This window comes from Manis pentadactyla, chromosome 1, assembly GCF_030020395.1.
Source record: "Manis pentadactyla isolate mManPen7 chromosome 1, mManPen7.hap1, whole genome shotgun sequence".
Taxonomy (NCBI): Eukaryota; Metazoa; Chordata; class Mammalia; order Pholidota; family Manidae; genus Manis; species Manis pentadactyla.
The window spans coordinates 101,435,311-101,451,772 of NC_080019.1; the positions used below are offsets into that span (position 1 = coordinate 101,435,311).

The 16,462-nt window shown below is 43.9% G+C and overlaps 1 protein-coding gene across 1 annotated transcript in view; it reads left to right on the forward strand.

Moving 5' to 3' along the window:
- Positions 1–2,511: 2,511 nt before the first annotated feature.
- Positions 2,512–16,462, forward strand: part of LRRIQ4 (leucine rich repeats and IQ motif containing 4) — a 30,408-nt gene continuing 16,457 nt past the window's right edge. The window contains exon 1 of the mRNA XM_036898359.2: positions 2,512–2,669. The gene's annotated coding sequence lies outside the window, so the exon portion shown is untranslated. The remainder of the gene's footprint in view (positions 2,670–16,462) is intronic.

The window sequence follows — 16,462 nt, forward strand, 5'->3', positions numbered from 1 at the left end:
ATTCCTGCTTCTCACAAGTATATGTCACCAGCCCCAGTAAGAGTTGAAATTCTTCACTCAAGGGGCTACTAGAGAGGGCTCTCCACTGCTATAGGAAAGCACCCCACTTGGCCAGCATGGGTGTTTGTGTCACAACACTCTTTGGCTTTTGGGGCCAGTCTCGGACCCACCCCAAAATGGGATAGGTGGTTATTACCTTTATCAAGGCCTTACCAGTGATGGGTTCTATAGCCAGCAAGGCATGATACATGGCAGCCAATTGTTTTTCTGTCAAAGTGTATTGTACATTTGCCCCTTTCCAGAGTTGAGAACAGAATCCAATAGGTTGGTGAGTGTGTTCAAGCCACTGCCAGAGACCCCAGGAGACCCCAGCCATAAACATCTTCAGGGAATCTGCAGAGGTTTGCAGCTCATGTTCTCGTGCCTCCATTTCTTGGGTCTTTTTCAGGAGCCTGTCCTTCTCTTCTGTAGACTTTTTTAATACTGTGAGAAGCAGCCAAACCACAGTCCCTGCTGCCTTTTGGGCACTCTGTCTCTCAAAATACCTACTTACTATACATCAAGGGCCACTCCTACTGCCTCAGGTATCACCTCCACTTGCCTCCTGTCTTGGGGTGGGGCCCAGCGCTCTAGGAGGCAAACCACCTCAGACCACATACCCATTGGGGGACAATCCACTGTCTCCCCATTCACAGGGGCAACCCGATGAAGCACCCCTCCCATAAGGGTAGCCTGTCTTTTTCCTTGGTCAACAATGAACCCTGCCAACTTTGCCAATTGTCTTACCAATGGGTTTCATCTCTGGGCAAGTTCACTATGGATTCAGGGTGACCAAAGAAATTGACAGTAAAACGTTCTTGGGGTGAAAGAGTTTATTACCCGGCTTGTTCTCCCTGTGGTAGGTCGAGCACTAGCATCTCTGCCTCTGCCCAGAGCACTGGGCCGAGCTCTCTATCTAGCACAATAATAGCTTATTGCCTACAGGTGTGGAAGCGGTAGCCCAGCAACAGGCCAGTTACATCATCAGGTGGTTTAAGTTCAGTGAGGATCCCGGCCATAGGAACCCCAGCTTCCTCCACATACCAAGTTGGTGTCCAGAGAGAATTAGAGAATTGCTGTGGAAAACCCACACATTTGGTGTTACAGGTGTTTTGTGATTAGAAACCACACAGTTAGTATGGGGATACTGAAATGTTTGGATGTTTTCTTAAGAGAAATGGTAGAAAAAAACCTCTGTAATTTAATAATGAGCTCTGAAAAATTTGTAGAGGGAAGAGTTCTACCAAGCTGGGATCTGATAACTGTTCTTTTGAAAACCTTTGATCAATCACCTAAAGGTGAAAAGGCTTAGAGGAACATTTTTTTAAAACCAGAATTGTTAGCCTGTGCTCAGCAATATGCCCCCATCCCCACTGTTGTCAAATTATTGATCTGAAATAGCTTCTCTGGACTTGTTTCCTATAAATAGACTCAAAAGTGTCATTTTACCCATTTTCAAAAGTGTTTCTATCCTTCATTCCTGTACCCATAACACCATACTATGGATCCAATAATTCATAGATAAAACCTTTTCTTTAGAATTTGAAATTATGTTGTGCAAGAATGAACAAGAAGCTTTGGGGCACTATTCCAGTACTAATCACTGATACACTTTTTCATCATAAGATGATAAGAATGTAAACTTTGCATGCAACTCACTCTTTTATCCCTAGGAAAAGTCATTTCTAAATAGCAGGGCACTGTGGGGAAGTTGGGGTTCTTATAGTCAGGATCCTCACTGAACTTAAACCACTTAATGATGTAACTGGCCTGTTGCTAGGCTACCGCTTCCACAACCATAAGCAATAAGCTATTATTGCGCTATATAGCGAGCTTGGCCCAGTGCTCTGGACGGAGGCAGAGATGCTAGTGCTTGACCTACCATCGGAAGAACAAGCCGGGTAATAAACCCTTTCAACCCAAAGAAACGTTCTACTGTATTTCTTTGGTCACACTGAATCCACAGCAAACTTGCCGGGGGCTGAAACCCATTGGCAAGACAGGCACTAATTTTGCTGTCTGCATATTCAATACCTAAATGCATGTATGCAGGACGAACACTGAAAGTCATTTCTTCAGACTCAGAAGATTCAACTGGAAATTTGCACCATATGGTATTTGCTAGCAGTTCAGTTAAGCCATCAGATGACTGGAAAAATAACTAATGGATATGTTAAATATTCTCCCAGATCCTTTGAGTTCTATCCCTGTATTATCAGAAAACAACATACCTTAACCCTGTCACTTGTGTTTCCTCAAGACATGGCTTCCTTCAGTTATAATTAAACTCCATGCTGTTGACTTTTTAAATAGAGTTACAGTAATCATTTGGAAACTATTTCTGGCTCTTCTACAGACTGTAGTCAAAGACATGTCTATTAAGTTACTTATATAAAGATACCCTACTAAACCTTCCTACTACAAGGTACCAGAGAAATGTAAATGCTGCCTTTTATTAAAGCATGGGGACTACATACCCTCATATATTCTCTTTTGTTTTGACTTCTAGAAAACTCAGATTCAAGTTAAACCTGCATTCTGGGTTCTTGACACGTAAACCCTCAGTGAATATACTTAAGTTTCCTTGAAGCTGACTCAGGTCATCTCACTCCCCTGCCTCCCACCCTCAGGTCAGTGATTCTTAAAGGCTTTTTTTTTTCTTTTAAACTACGTCCCCTCCTTCATCTGGAAATCATTGGGGGTGATGAGAAATGTATTGAAGGAAATGAGTTGTACATGTGGTCAATGTCGTTATGACTGTTTATTTTGACACTGCAGGCTGTAGCTCTGTGTAAATATTGTTTTATTGTTGTTTTGTTTTGCTAAGTCAGGGAGAACATTGCTATAGGCACTGTTGTCTTGTTAAAGCAGCTTTTTCTGCCTTTTTTTTTTCTTTCTGTTCTTGACCTTATTTATTAGTGACTCCCTAGGACAAAAGTCTGACTGTACTACTCCTTTGGAAGACTATCCCTCCCGTCCCCTGGGGCAGCAATTAATCCTCCCTTTACTTTCCTCTGTCTCCTTAACCCAAAATACTTTAGGGGAGGGGAGATAATTGTGCCTGCACTCACACTTTAGTTATTTAAAGCCACCTCTCAAATTCGTTGGTAGCACACGAGGCAAATGAAAACAGAACTGTCTGTTTTCTATTATCATCATGTTGAACCTATATCTCAAGTGATGCTTCAAATCTGTGGATACACAGGGTGTCAGACTCTCCCAGCACAATTTCTTGGACAACACATTGGCCTGGATTTGCTCAGTGGGGCAGCGGAGGGAGAGCGAACTTGATGTTCATGTTTATGATTGTGTCATGAATGGCTTCGTCTTCAGGGTCCTTCCTCCACCATCTCACAGGCAAGGCATCTCTGGCGGGCTCCACTTTTCTGCAGGGCCCTTTGACTTCCTTCTCTTGTTTATGCAGCTCCAAACAGAAAGCCTCTCTCCTTCCCTCCTCCCTCTTCTTTCTCCCACTCCAAGTACCAAATCCCCATCATGTGACACTCTCACTATTGCTGGGTTCCCTCCCCTTCGCCTCATTCCCCCCAGTTCAGCTTCAGCAGAGGTCTTATTCCCTCTCCTGGGCTACTGCAGCTGCTTCAGACTTCATCACTACTAAGTCATGTCAATCCATTCTCCATCAGCTGTTCCCAATCTGAGGGTTCCCAGTGCCATGCCTCCTAATAGCTGTGCTCAGGTGATGCACAGGGATCCTCGTGTATCTAGCTTGCCTGCTTCCCTCCCCCACCTCTGTACTCTTCTGGACAGCCCCAAGTACCTGCGCCTCTCCACGCACCATGCCGTCCTACCTTCCAGCAGGTTACCTTGGACCAGTCAGGACCAGCCTCCACCAAGAAGCCCTCCCTGATGCCCCACCCTTCCACGAGACTGACCTACATGCCCCTTTATGCTCCATTACCTCTGCTACCTATCCTTGCTGGTGCTATCTGCTTCTGAACTTGGCCCTGCAGGTGTGTGCACACTGTGTCATAATCCTCTTTGTAGCCTGTGGGGAAGTTGGGGTTCCTATGGCCAGGATCCTCATGGAACTTAAATCATGGGATGATGTAACTGGCCTGTTGCTAGGCTACCGCTTCCACACCCTTAGGCAATAAGCTATTATTGTGCTATATAAAGAGCTTGACCCAGTGCTCTGGGGGGATGCAGATATGTTAGTGCTCAACCTACTGCTGGGAGAACAAGCCAGGTAACAAAGCCTTTCACCCCCAAAAAAACGTTCTACTGTCCTTTTCTTTGGTCATACTGAATCCATACCGAACTTGCTGGGTGCTGAAACCCCTTGGCAAGACAATTGGCAAAGTTGGCAGGGTTCATTGTTGACCAAGGAAAAAGACAGGCTGCCCTTATGGGAGGGGTGCTTCAGCGGGCTGCCCCTGTGAATGGGGAGACAGTAGATTGTCCCCCAGTGGGTATGTGGTCTGAGGTGGCTTGCCTCCTAGAGGACTGGGCCGCACCCCAGGACTGGAGGCAAGTGGAGGTGATACCTGAGGCAGTAGGAACAGCCCTTGGCTAAGTAGGTATTTTGAGAGACAGAGTGCCAGTGAGGCAGTGGGGACTGTGGTTTGGCTGCTTCTCACAGTATTAAAAAAGTCTACGGAAGAGAAGGACACGCTCCTGGAAAAGACCCAAGAAATGGCAGCATGAGAATGTGATCTGCAAACTTCTGTGGATTCCCAGAAGAAGAAAATGGCATTGATGCAAGAGGAGACAGCATGAGAATGCCAGCAGCAAGGTGGTGTTGAAGAGGTTAAAGATTCCTTACAGAACAAGATGGCAGCACTGCCAGGTACTCTGAAGAAGGAAAGGCCATCAAGAAAAAAGATGAATGCCTGAGGGAAGCACAGACAGAGACGGCATGAGAACACCAGCTCCAAAGCATTGAGGTGAATGTAAGAGAGCTGCTGAAGACTGAGCTAGCATTGCTGTGAGGCAATGTAGAAAAGGTAAAGGTTGTAGCAGAGGAGGCACTCTGGGTAGGGGAGAGAAAGGTGCCATCAGACCCGGAAAAGGAGGAGCTGGGGAAGGATGAAGGGGTGGTGCCAGTGGCACTGGCTCCTCCTGTATTGAAAGCATGCCCAGTGGTTGTTTCACTACTGGGATGAGAAATATTGTGCTTCAAATGGCTCCCACATCCCTCTTTGGGTCTCTAGTGGCCATTCTTTCCCCTCACTCAGGGCAGCCCATAAGCGAAGTGACAAGTACAGTAGCAGACTTAGGAGAGGCTGAAGTAGTGAGAACATGGAAAGAAATAAGGTATTCTACTCACAAGAAGAATTTAAAGGGCCCCTTGAAGGTTACGAGGACCCAGCTGTGGGTTGATTTAATATGGGCAGAAGCAGATGGAAGGAAATTAGGTGGGAAGTCAAATAGGATCTTACTACAGGTATGGCAACAACTGAAACCAGAGCAGCAGTTCCAGCCATTAAGACCAAAGAAGCAGAGGTCAGAGACAGATCCACAATTCTGGCCTGTGTGTTTGCAAGGCATCCTGCTGGAGAGCGAGCCAACCTCACTCGAGCCCACACAGGAAGATGACTGGGGAACACAGTTCAACTGAGGGGAAGGTCAAGGTTTCTGCCCTGAGGGACTGGAGGCCACATGTTGAAATAGCTATCCATTAGTCCCCAGTGAGCATACAACGTGTCCTGGCTCTGGTGGACACAGGGGCTGAATGTTCACTGATTCATGGTAACCTTGAGTGGTTCCCTGGAACCCCCACTATCAGATGGATATGAGGGTAAGGCTTTCAGAGTGAAACAAGCCCAAATCCCTTTGGGAATAGGGTGCCTACCCCCAAAGGAGTATACTGTGTACACTCCCATGAACTATACAACCATGAACTATTCCTGAGTATATTTTGGGGATTGATATCCTGCAGGGTCTATGGTTGCAGATCACTGCAGGTGAGTTCAGACTGAGAGTAGGTGTGGTGAAGGCAGTTCTGAGAAAGCATGCTAGGCACCCACCCATACCTTTGCCTGTGCCTCGGCGGGTGACTAATACCAAACAATACAAACTGCCTGGAGAGCATAAAGAGATTGGAGAGACTCTCCAGGAGCTGGAAAAGGTGGGTGTTATAAAGCCCAACATAGTCCTTTCAATTCCCCAGTGTGGCCAGTAAAAAAGCTAGATGACTCCTGGTGTATGACTGTGGATTACAGAGAATTGAATAGTCACACACCCTATACATGCTGCTGTCCCATCTATTGCAGGCCTGATGGATACCCTCAGCCATGAACTAGGAACATACCATTATGTGGTTGTAAGTCCAGGGAGAGGAAATCCTGGGGCAAAATACCTCTAAAAACTGAAATCAGTCAAAGGGAGAAATAAAGTTTAAAACCCATTTATAGCTGGGGAGAGGATTAAAGGTGGTGGTGTGAGAGGTGAGACAGAGGCTTCCTCCTAAAACTGCATATAATACAAAAATATAATTAATACAACTAATCCTGAAAGAGCAACAGGAAAGAGGACTATGCCAGACTGCATACACCTGGATAAAAGAGCAGACCTCACAGAACAAGGTAACCTACCAAAGCTGTAGCCTGGAGGGACTCAAGCCCTTCCCCAACCCTAGCTCACCAGCAGGGGGAAGAGAAACAGAGCAGGGAGGGAGTGGAGGCCTATGACTGCCGAATACCTAACTCTGGAGATCCGCTCTGGGAGCACAAACCTACATTTCATGGTGCTTGCATGGTACTCTCATGATTAGGGGATTGGAAAGCTAAGACAGGCAGAGTTCATGGGGAGACTGAGATTCCAGCTGCTTGTGGAAAGCAGGGATCCATATCTGGCTACTCTGGGACAAAAGAAAGGCAGGGAGTCTGAGAGACTTTCTAACAAGGAAGCCCTTAGCAAAAAGGCTGCTAAAGGGGCAAGGACTGCACAGAGCTTAATGCTGAGGAGAAAGGACAGGTAGACAAAATTGTCCAGGTGCACTCTGCCCAGCAGGTTGGGAACTTTCACAGTCTTCAGGAGCTCCAGCCCCCTGGCTGGCTACACAGCTCCAGGGACCCCCTCTGTGATACGCAGCCTAATGCAGCTTTCTCCCTGCCAGCCCCACCTGGCTCACAAACCAGCAAACCCTACCTGGGCATTAGGCCAGCCAGAGGGAAGATATGTCTACAGCAACTACAAGTGCAAAGAATAGAGGCTTATACCTGGGTGCTTGGCCCACTGGTTCAGGCAGTGGAGACAGGCATAGGAGCCGGGAAGCAGAAAACCACTCCTTCCTCCCCCCAGGCACCAATACCACTCCCGTGTGACCCCTGACATTGCTTCAGGGGCTGAGTGGCTAAAGAGGGTAGAGCTTATGGACACTAGAGGGTGCCATATACAAATATGAAATGTCAAAGGAACCTGGTTCAAAGTAAAATTATGAATACAACTCCTGAGAAAGATTTAAACATCAACCTAATGAATCTTCCTGAAAGGGAGTTCAAAATACAAATCATTAATGTGCTCATGGAGGTAGGGAAAGATATTCAAGAACTCAGGAATGAATTCCGGTTGGAGATACAATTGTTGAAGAACACAATGCAGGGTATTTAAAGCAGATTAGACATGGTGGAGGAGAGATAAATGAAATAGAAACATGAGAAGAGGAATACAAATAAACTGAGGCACAGAGAGAAAAAAGGATCTATAAGAATGAAAGAATGTTGAGAGAACTGTGAGACCAATCCAAATGGAACAATATGTGCATTATAGGGGTACCAGAAGATGAAGAGAGAGAAAAAGGGATAGAAAGTGTCTTTGAGGAGGTGATCGCTGAAGATTCCCCAATCTGGGGAAGGAGATAATCTCTCAGGCCATGGAGATGCACAGATGTCCCAACACAAGGGACCCAAGGAGGACAACACCAAGACATATAGTAATTAAAATGGCAAAGATCAAGGATAAGGACAGACTTTTAAAAGCAGCCAGAGAGAGAAATAAGATCACATATAAGGGAAAGCCCATCAGGCTAACATCAGACTTCTCAGCAGAAACCTTACAGGCCAGAAGGGAGAGGCATGATGTATTTAATGCAATGAAGCAGAGGGTCTGGAACCAAGATTACTTTATCTGGCAAGATTATCATTTAAATTTGAAGCAGGGATTAAACAATTTCCAGATAAGCAAAAGCTGAGAGAATTTACCTCCCACAAACCATCTCTACAGTCTATTTTGGAGAGACTGCTATAGATGGAAGTATTCCTAAGGTTTAATAGCTGTCACCAGAGGTAATAAAACCACAGTAAAGAAAGTAGAACAGCTAATTACTAAGCAAATACAAAATTAAATTAACTATCCCCAAAGTCAATCAAGGGATAGAAAAGAGTACAGAATATGATACCTAAAACATAAAGAATGGAGGAGGAAGAAAAAGGAGGAGAAAAAGAAAAGAACCCTTGGATTGTGTTTGTAATGGCATAGTAAGTGAGTTAAGTTAGACTCTTAGATAGTAAAGAAGTTAACCTTGAACCTTTGGTAACCATGAATCTAAAGTCTGCAATGACAATAAGTACATACCTATCAATAATCACCCTAAATGTAAATGGACTGAATGCACCAATCAAAAGACATAGAGTCACTGAATGGATTAAAAAACAAGACCCATCTGTATGCTGCCTACAAGAGACTCACTTTAAACCCAAAGACATACACAGACTAAAAGCAAAGGGATGGAAAAAGATATATCATGCAACTAATAGGGAGAAAAAAGCAGGAGTTGCAGTACTTGTATCAGACAAAATAGACTTCAAAACAAACAAAGTCAAAAGAGACAAAGAGGGAAATTACATAATGATAAAAGGATCAATCCAACAAGAAGATATAACCGTTATCAATATCTATGCACCCAACACAGGAACACCTACATATGTGAAACAAATACTAACAGAATTAAAAGGGGAAATAGAATGCAATGCATTCATTCTAGGAGACTTCAACACTCTACTCACTCTGAAGGACAGATCAACCAGACAAAAATAGGTAAGGAGACAGAGGCACTGAACAACACATTAGAATAGATGGACCTAACGGACATTTACAGAACTCTACACCCAAAAGCAGCAGAATACACATTCTTCTCAAGTGCACATGGAACATTTTCAAGAATAAATCATATACTAAGCCGCAAAAAGAGCCTCAGTAAATTCAAAAACATTGAAATTGTACCAACCAGTTTCACAGACCACAAATGTATAAAACTAGAAATAAATAATGCAAAGAAATGGAAAAACCCAAAAACACATGGAGGCTTCACAACATGCTCCTAAATAATCAATGGATCAATGACCAAATAAAAACAGAGATAAAGCAATATATGGAGACAAATGACAACAATAATTCAACACCACAAATCTGTGGGATGCAGTGAACACTGTACTAAGAGGAAGGTATATTGCAATACAGGCCTACCTCAGGAAAGAAGAACAACCCTATATGAGCAGTCTAAACTCACAATTAATGAAACTAGAAAAAGAACAACAAATGAGGCCCAAAGTCAATCGAAGGAGGGACATAATAAAAATATCGAGCATAAATAAATAAAATTGAGAAGAATCAAACAATAGAAAGAATCAATGAAAGCAAGAGCTGGTTCTTTGAGAAAATAAACAAAATAGATAAACCCTTAGCCAGACTTACCAAGAAAAAAAGAGAGTCTACACACATAAACAGAATCAGAAATGAGAACAGAAAAATCACTATGGACACCACAGAAATACAAATAATTATTAGAGAATACTATGAAAATTATATGCTAACAAAATGTATAACATAGAAGAAATGGACAACTTTCTAGAAAAATACAACCTTCCAAGGCTGACCAAGGAAGAAACAAATTCTGAACAGACCAATTACCAGCAATGAAATTGAACTGGTAATCAAAAAACTACCTAAGAGCAAAACTCTTGGACAAGATGGCCTCACTGCTGAATTTTATCAAACATTTAGTGAAGACCTAATACCCAACCTCCTGAAAGTTTTCCAAAGATTAGAAGAAGAGGGAATATTTCCAAACTCATTCTATGAGGCCAGTATCACTCTAATACCAAAATCAGGCAAATACCCCACAAAAAAAGAAAATTACAGACCAATATCCCTGATGAATATAGATTCAAAAATACTCAACAAAATATTAGCAAACCGAATTCAAAAATACATCAAAAAGATCATCCATCATGATCAAGTAGGATTTATTCCAGGGATGCAAGGATGGTACAACATTTGAAAATCCATCAACATCATTCACCACATCAACAAAAAGAAGGACAAAAACCGTATGATCATTTCCAAAGATGCTGAAAAAGATTTGACAAAATTCAACATTCATTCATGATAAAAATTCTCAACAAAATGGGTATAGAGGCCAAGTACCTCAACATAATAAAGGCCATATATGACAAACCCACAGCCAACATGGTACTTAACAGCGAGAAGCTGAAAGCCTTTCCTTTAAGATTGGGAACAAGACAAGGATGCCCACTCTCCCCACTTCTATTCAACATAGTACTGGCGGTCCCAGCCACGGCAATCAGACAGCACAAAGAAATAAAAGGCTTCCAGATTGGCATGGAAGAAGTTAAACTGTCCCTGCTTGCAGATGACATGATATTGTATATAAAAAACCCTAAAGAATCCACTCCAAAACTACTAGAACTAATATAGGAATTCAGCAAAGTTGCAGGATACAAAATTAATACACAGAAATCTGTGGCATTCCTATACACTAACAATGAACTAGCAGAGAGGGAAATCAGGAAAACAATTCCATTCACAGTTGCATCAAAAGAATAAAATACCTAGGAATAAATCTAACCAAGGAAGGGAAAGACCTATACTCTGAAAACTACAAGACACACATGAGAGAAATTAAAGAAAATAAATGGAAACACATCCTGTGCTCATGGATAGGAAGAATTAATATTGTCCAAATGGCCATCCTGCCTAAAGCAATCTACATATTCAATGCAATTCCTATCAAAATACCAACAGCATTCTTCAATGAACTAGAGAAAATCATTCTAAAATTCATATGGAACCACAAAAGACCCCGAATAGGCAAAGCAATCCTGAGAAGGAAGAGAAAAGCTGGGAGGATTATGCTCCCCAACTTCAAGCTCTACTACAAAGCCACAGTAATCAAGACAATTTGGTACTGGCACAAGAGCAGAGCCACAGACCAATGGAAAAGACTAGAGAATCCAGACATTAACCCAGACATATATGGTCAATTAATATTTGATAAAGGAGCCATGGACATACAATGGGGAAATGACAGCCTCTTCAACAGCTGGTGTTGGCAAAGCTGGACAGCTACATGAAAGAGAATGAAACTGGATTATTGTTTAACCACATACACAAAAGTAAACTCAAAATGGATCAAAGACCTGAATGTATGTCATGAAACCATAAAACTCTTAGAAGACAACATAGGCAAACATCTCCTGAATATAAGCATGAGCAACTTCTTCCTGAATGCATCTCCTCGTGCAAGGGAAACAAAAGTGGAAATGAACTCATAGGACTACATCAAACTAAAAAGTTTCTGTATGGCAAAGGACACCATCAACAGAACAAAAAGGCATCCTACGGTATGGGAGAATATATTTGTAAATGACATATCTGACAAGGGGTTAACATCCAAAATATATGAAGAACTTACACGCCTCAACACCCAAAAAACAAATAACCCGATTAAAAAATGGGCAGAGGATATGAAGAGACAGTTCTCCAAAGAAATTCAGATGGCCAACAGACACATGAAAAGATGCTCCACATCACTAATTATCAGGGAAATGCAAATTAAAACCACAATGAGATATCACCTCCCACCAGTTAGGATGGCCAACATCGAAAAGACTAAGAACAAGAAATGCTGGTGAGGATGTGGAGAAAAGGGAGCCCTCTTACACTGCTGTTGGGAATATAAACTAGTTCAACCATTGTGGAAAGCAATATGGAGATTCCTCAGAAAACTAAAAATTGAAATACCATTTGACCCAGGAATCCCAGTCCTTGGAATTTACCCAAAGAATACAACTTCTCAGATTCAAAAAGACATATGCACCCCTATGTTTATTGCAGCACTTTTTGCAATAGCCAAGGTATGGATGCAACCTAAGTGTGCATCAGTAGATGAATGGATAAAGAAGATGTGCTACATATACACATCGGAATACTATTCGGCCATAAGAAAAAAACAAATCCTACCATTTGCAACAACATGGATGGAGCTGGAGGACATTATGCTCAGTGAAATAAGCCAGGCAGAGAAAGACAAGTGCCAAATGATTTCCCTCATTTGTGGAGTATAACCAAGAAGCAAAACTGAAGGAACAAAATAGCAGCAGATCAGAGACTCTAAAAAGGAACTAGTGGTTACCAAAGGGGAGGGTTGTGAGAGGCCAGGTGGGAAGGGAGGGAGAAGGGGATTGAGGGGTATTATGTTTAGTACACATGGTGTGGGGGATCACGGGGAGAACAGTGTAGCACAGAGAAGACAAAGAGTGGATCTGTGGCATCTTGCTGCACTGATGAACAGTGACTGCATTGGGGTATGGGTGGGGACTTGATAATATGGGTAAATGTAATAACCACATTGTTTTTTCATGTGAAACCTGCATAAGAGTGTATATCAATCATACCTTAATAATAATAATAAAAAGCATTTATTGTTGACAAACTGCAGTCCAGGGCTGTCTCTCTTTTCTGCTCCTGAAGAAGCAAGCAAGCCAGCCAGCCCCTCCCTTTAGACTCTCAGGTTCAGACATGCCCTCAGTTGCCCAGGTAAATTACTCATTGACATACAGATGAACTTCTCTCCACACTTGAGGATATGCAAATGTACTAAAGCCAGATGAGATATTCTGGAAATGTTACAATTTTACCCACAGGCCACTCCTCCAGAAATCTCACCTTACAATCTACTCATTCCCCTTCTTCCACAATGGTCCCTGGGTGAGAAAACTGGTGCATTGTGACCAGACTAATGACATAACAAAAGCAACAGCAATAAATTCATGACAACCCTCAAGTTGGAGGATTCAGCTAAGTTCAAAGTCCCATGCAGATTAAGTCCATAGGTGGTCCATTCCATAGGCAGGCAATAGCTGAGGGTTCAGAGCAATCATCATGCAGCAGCTGCAGCCAGGGAGGCACATTCGGGCCACAAAGACTGTAGGAGAAAATAACCTTAAGGGTTATAAGATACATGTTTTAATGACACCAGCATAAGCAAATCTTGTCCATCAGGTAGGATACATGCAAGAGAGTGGTCCTGTGATAGAACAGTGGCAGGAATGGGATCTCGCCCTGGTCTAGTATACCAGACTTTCACCCCCTCCCTGTGAGAGTTACAGATGGATCGATATATAGGGCTATGGGAGGTACATGCACTGGCCACAAAGATAAAACAAAACTTCCCCACAAGATGCTCTTACCTCCTGGACGTTTTGGGTACACTATCATGACCTTCGGGGCCATTCAGCTGTAACTCCAGGAATACCCACAGGCCAGCTTCCAGGCCTTTCCCCCAAGGTGCCAGAAGGGCCAGCCATCGCTGGTCCATGTGTTGAAATGTCCAGGGCCAGGTCCATTCAACAGTGTCTCCAGGGCTTAATGCAGTAGAGACTGGCAGCAGGATGTTGCTCTGCTGGCCATATCCTGGCTTCAATATCTCTTCTCTGGTTTGGATGTACAATTATATAGGAGAGGGCGCAAGGTGTATGAGCATATATATCCACAGGGCTCAAAGCTCCTTTATGTGGCTTCTCATTCAAATGCCGCAGCACTGTCCATAGGCAAACTGACCAAGCCCATAGATGATGGATGTCCCACTTTAGGGTAGATTTCAACAACCATTGTACCTCTCTAATATGCCTGCCCTGGTAGGATTATATAGTACATGAAATTTCCACTTTATTCCTAATTGCTGCGCCCATTCTTGTAACGCATGTCCAGTAAAGTCATCTGTGGCCTTGATCAGTCTCAGTCACCTGTGGCTGTCTATAGGCTGCAAAGAGACACCCCAGGCCCCTCTTGGTGGTTTGCTAATCTGCCCAACATGCAGGAAAAGCAACCAATAGTTCAGTAGCTGTGAGCACATAAGTTATGGCATACCAATATCCTTCTATTATGGGGAGAGGCCCAATATAGTCTATTTGCCCCACCTGACAAGGGGTATTGGCCCACTTACTATTGTCCCATGTTGCTTTGGGACTTGGTGTAAGTCCCTTTTAGAGCACACAAGGCACTCCTTCTGGGCTTTGCTGACTTCTTCAAAGGTCAATGGCAAGCCCCACTGTTGGGCTACAGCCTACATTGTTTTTTGCCCGGCATGCAACAAATGCTGGTGCAGCCATTGAGCCACATCAGAGGCAGGCTTTCCTTCTAGCCAGCACACCTGGGTCAATGTGTCTGCTTCATCATTTCCTGGGGATGCCAAAGGCAAATGGCCAGTCACATGATATACAGTAACAGTCTTAGTCTGACCAAAGGGCCATAGGTCATTCCACAACTCTTGCCCCCCAAAGGGGCAATAACCAACCATCCAGTTGGCATGGTACCATGTCGGTAGCCACAGGGTTAAGCCCCAATAGACAGCCCAGCTGTCAGCACAGACAACTATGGGGGAGGGTTCCTAGGTGACCATGAGCCATACTGCCTGCAATTCAGCTCATTGGCTGCTCTTCCCCTCTCCATCCTCCATCCATATTGTCTCAGTCTTAGGATAGAAAACCACAGCCCTCCACTTTGGGGGCTGCCCTTCACTAGAGTTGTCTGTGTACCAAGCATCTTCATGTGTAGGGGCTCTTCCCTCCTGATAAGGAGTTTCAGCTACCAAGGGCTGAAAAGCAAGTTCTTCCTGCTTTCCACTGGTATAAGTCACTGGCCCCAATAAGTGTTGGAGTTCTCCACTTAAAGGCCTAGTAGAGAGGACACTGCACTGCTGTAAATATGCACCCCGTTTGGCCAGTGTAGGTGTATGTGCCATGCCACTCCATAGACTTTGCGTCCAGTCTTGCACCCACCCCGCGATGGGATAGGTGGTTATTATCTTGGTTGGAGCTGTTTCAGCAATGGGCTCCATAGCCAGCAAGTCATGGTACACAGCAGCCAGTTGCTTCTCTATCAAGGTGTACTGGACCTCTGCTCCTTTCTATAGTTGTGATCAGAATCCAATAGGTTGGCGTGTCCATTCAAGCTGCTACCAAAGACCCCATCTATAACCATCTTCAGATACATGAACATCTAGTTCATAGGGCCTTGATGAGTCCATTACATTCAAGGCTTGTCTGGCCTTGACTGCCCATTTGGCAACAGTAAAAGCAGCTGCACAGGTCTCATCCCAGTCTCACTGATGCCCTTTCATACCAACCAGTACAAGGGCTTCAGATTTTGTGCCAAGTACAGGATAAACATTCTCCAGTAGCCCAAAAGACCTAAATACTCTTGTAATACTGCCACAGTAGTAGGGGTGGTAAAGCCTGGACCTTGTCTATAAGTGCTTCAGGAACAACTTTAGTTTTACCTGACCAGACAATCCCCAAGAATTTCACAGACAAACAAGGTCCCTGAAACTTAATGCTGTTCACAGCCCATCCTTTTTCCTGTAGACGTTGCAACAGTCTAGGAACTGCCCCTTCTAAATCTGAAAGAGAATCAGATGTGAGCAAAATATCATCAATGTAGTGATACAACTGCACTGTTTGCAGTTTTCTCCATGTGGCCAGGTCCTGGGCTACAAGTCCATGACAGATGGTGGGACTGTGGAGGTATCCCTGTGGAAGGACAGTGAATGTCCACTGCCAACCTTCCCACATGAAAGCAAACTGTCTCTGTTCTTTAACGGTATCCCATAGGTTATTGCCCAGCTCCTCCAAGTGATGCTGAAGTGTCTCTCTCTCCCACCTAAGTCACTCAATAATCCTCTCTTTCTCCTGTATAACATTTTCCACTATCTCAATGAAAAGAGACCCTACAATGCCAGCCACTACACAGCCCCCTAAGGGCTCCAAGCAGTCTTCCAACTGAAGGAGGGCTAATTCTGCAGCTTCCGGTGTTTCCCCCTTCCCCAGTTCTGAAGAAGGTCCCACCCCTCTAAGAGGTATTTTACCTTAGACCAATTCCCCAATAGGGGTTCCCAACTTGGAAATCCCACAACTGGGGGGATAATAACAAGTGAAGTGGCACCCTCTGCCACTGTATCCACTGGGGCCTCCCCACCATCCACAGGAGCAATCTTCCCAAAGGTCGCACCAATTATGACAGATTTGGGGTTCAGAGGCACTCTGCCAACTGCCACCAGATGTAAGTCTGGGGAGAGGAAATCCCAGAGCAAAATGCCTCTAAAAACCGAAATCAGTCAAAGGGAAAAATAAAGTTTAAAACCCGTTTATTGCTTACAAACTGC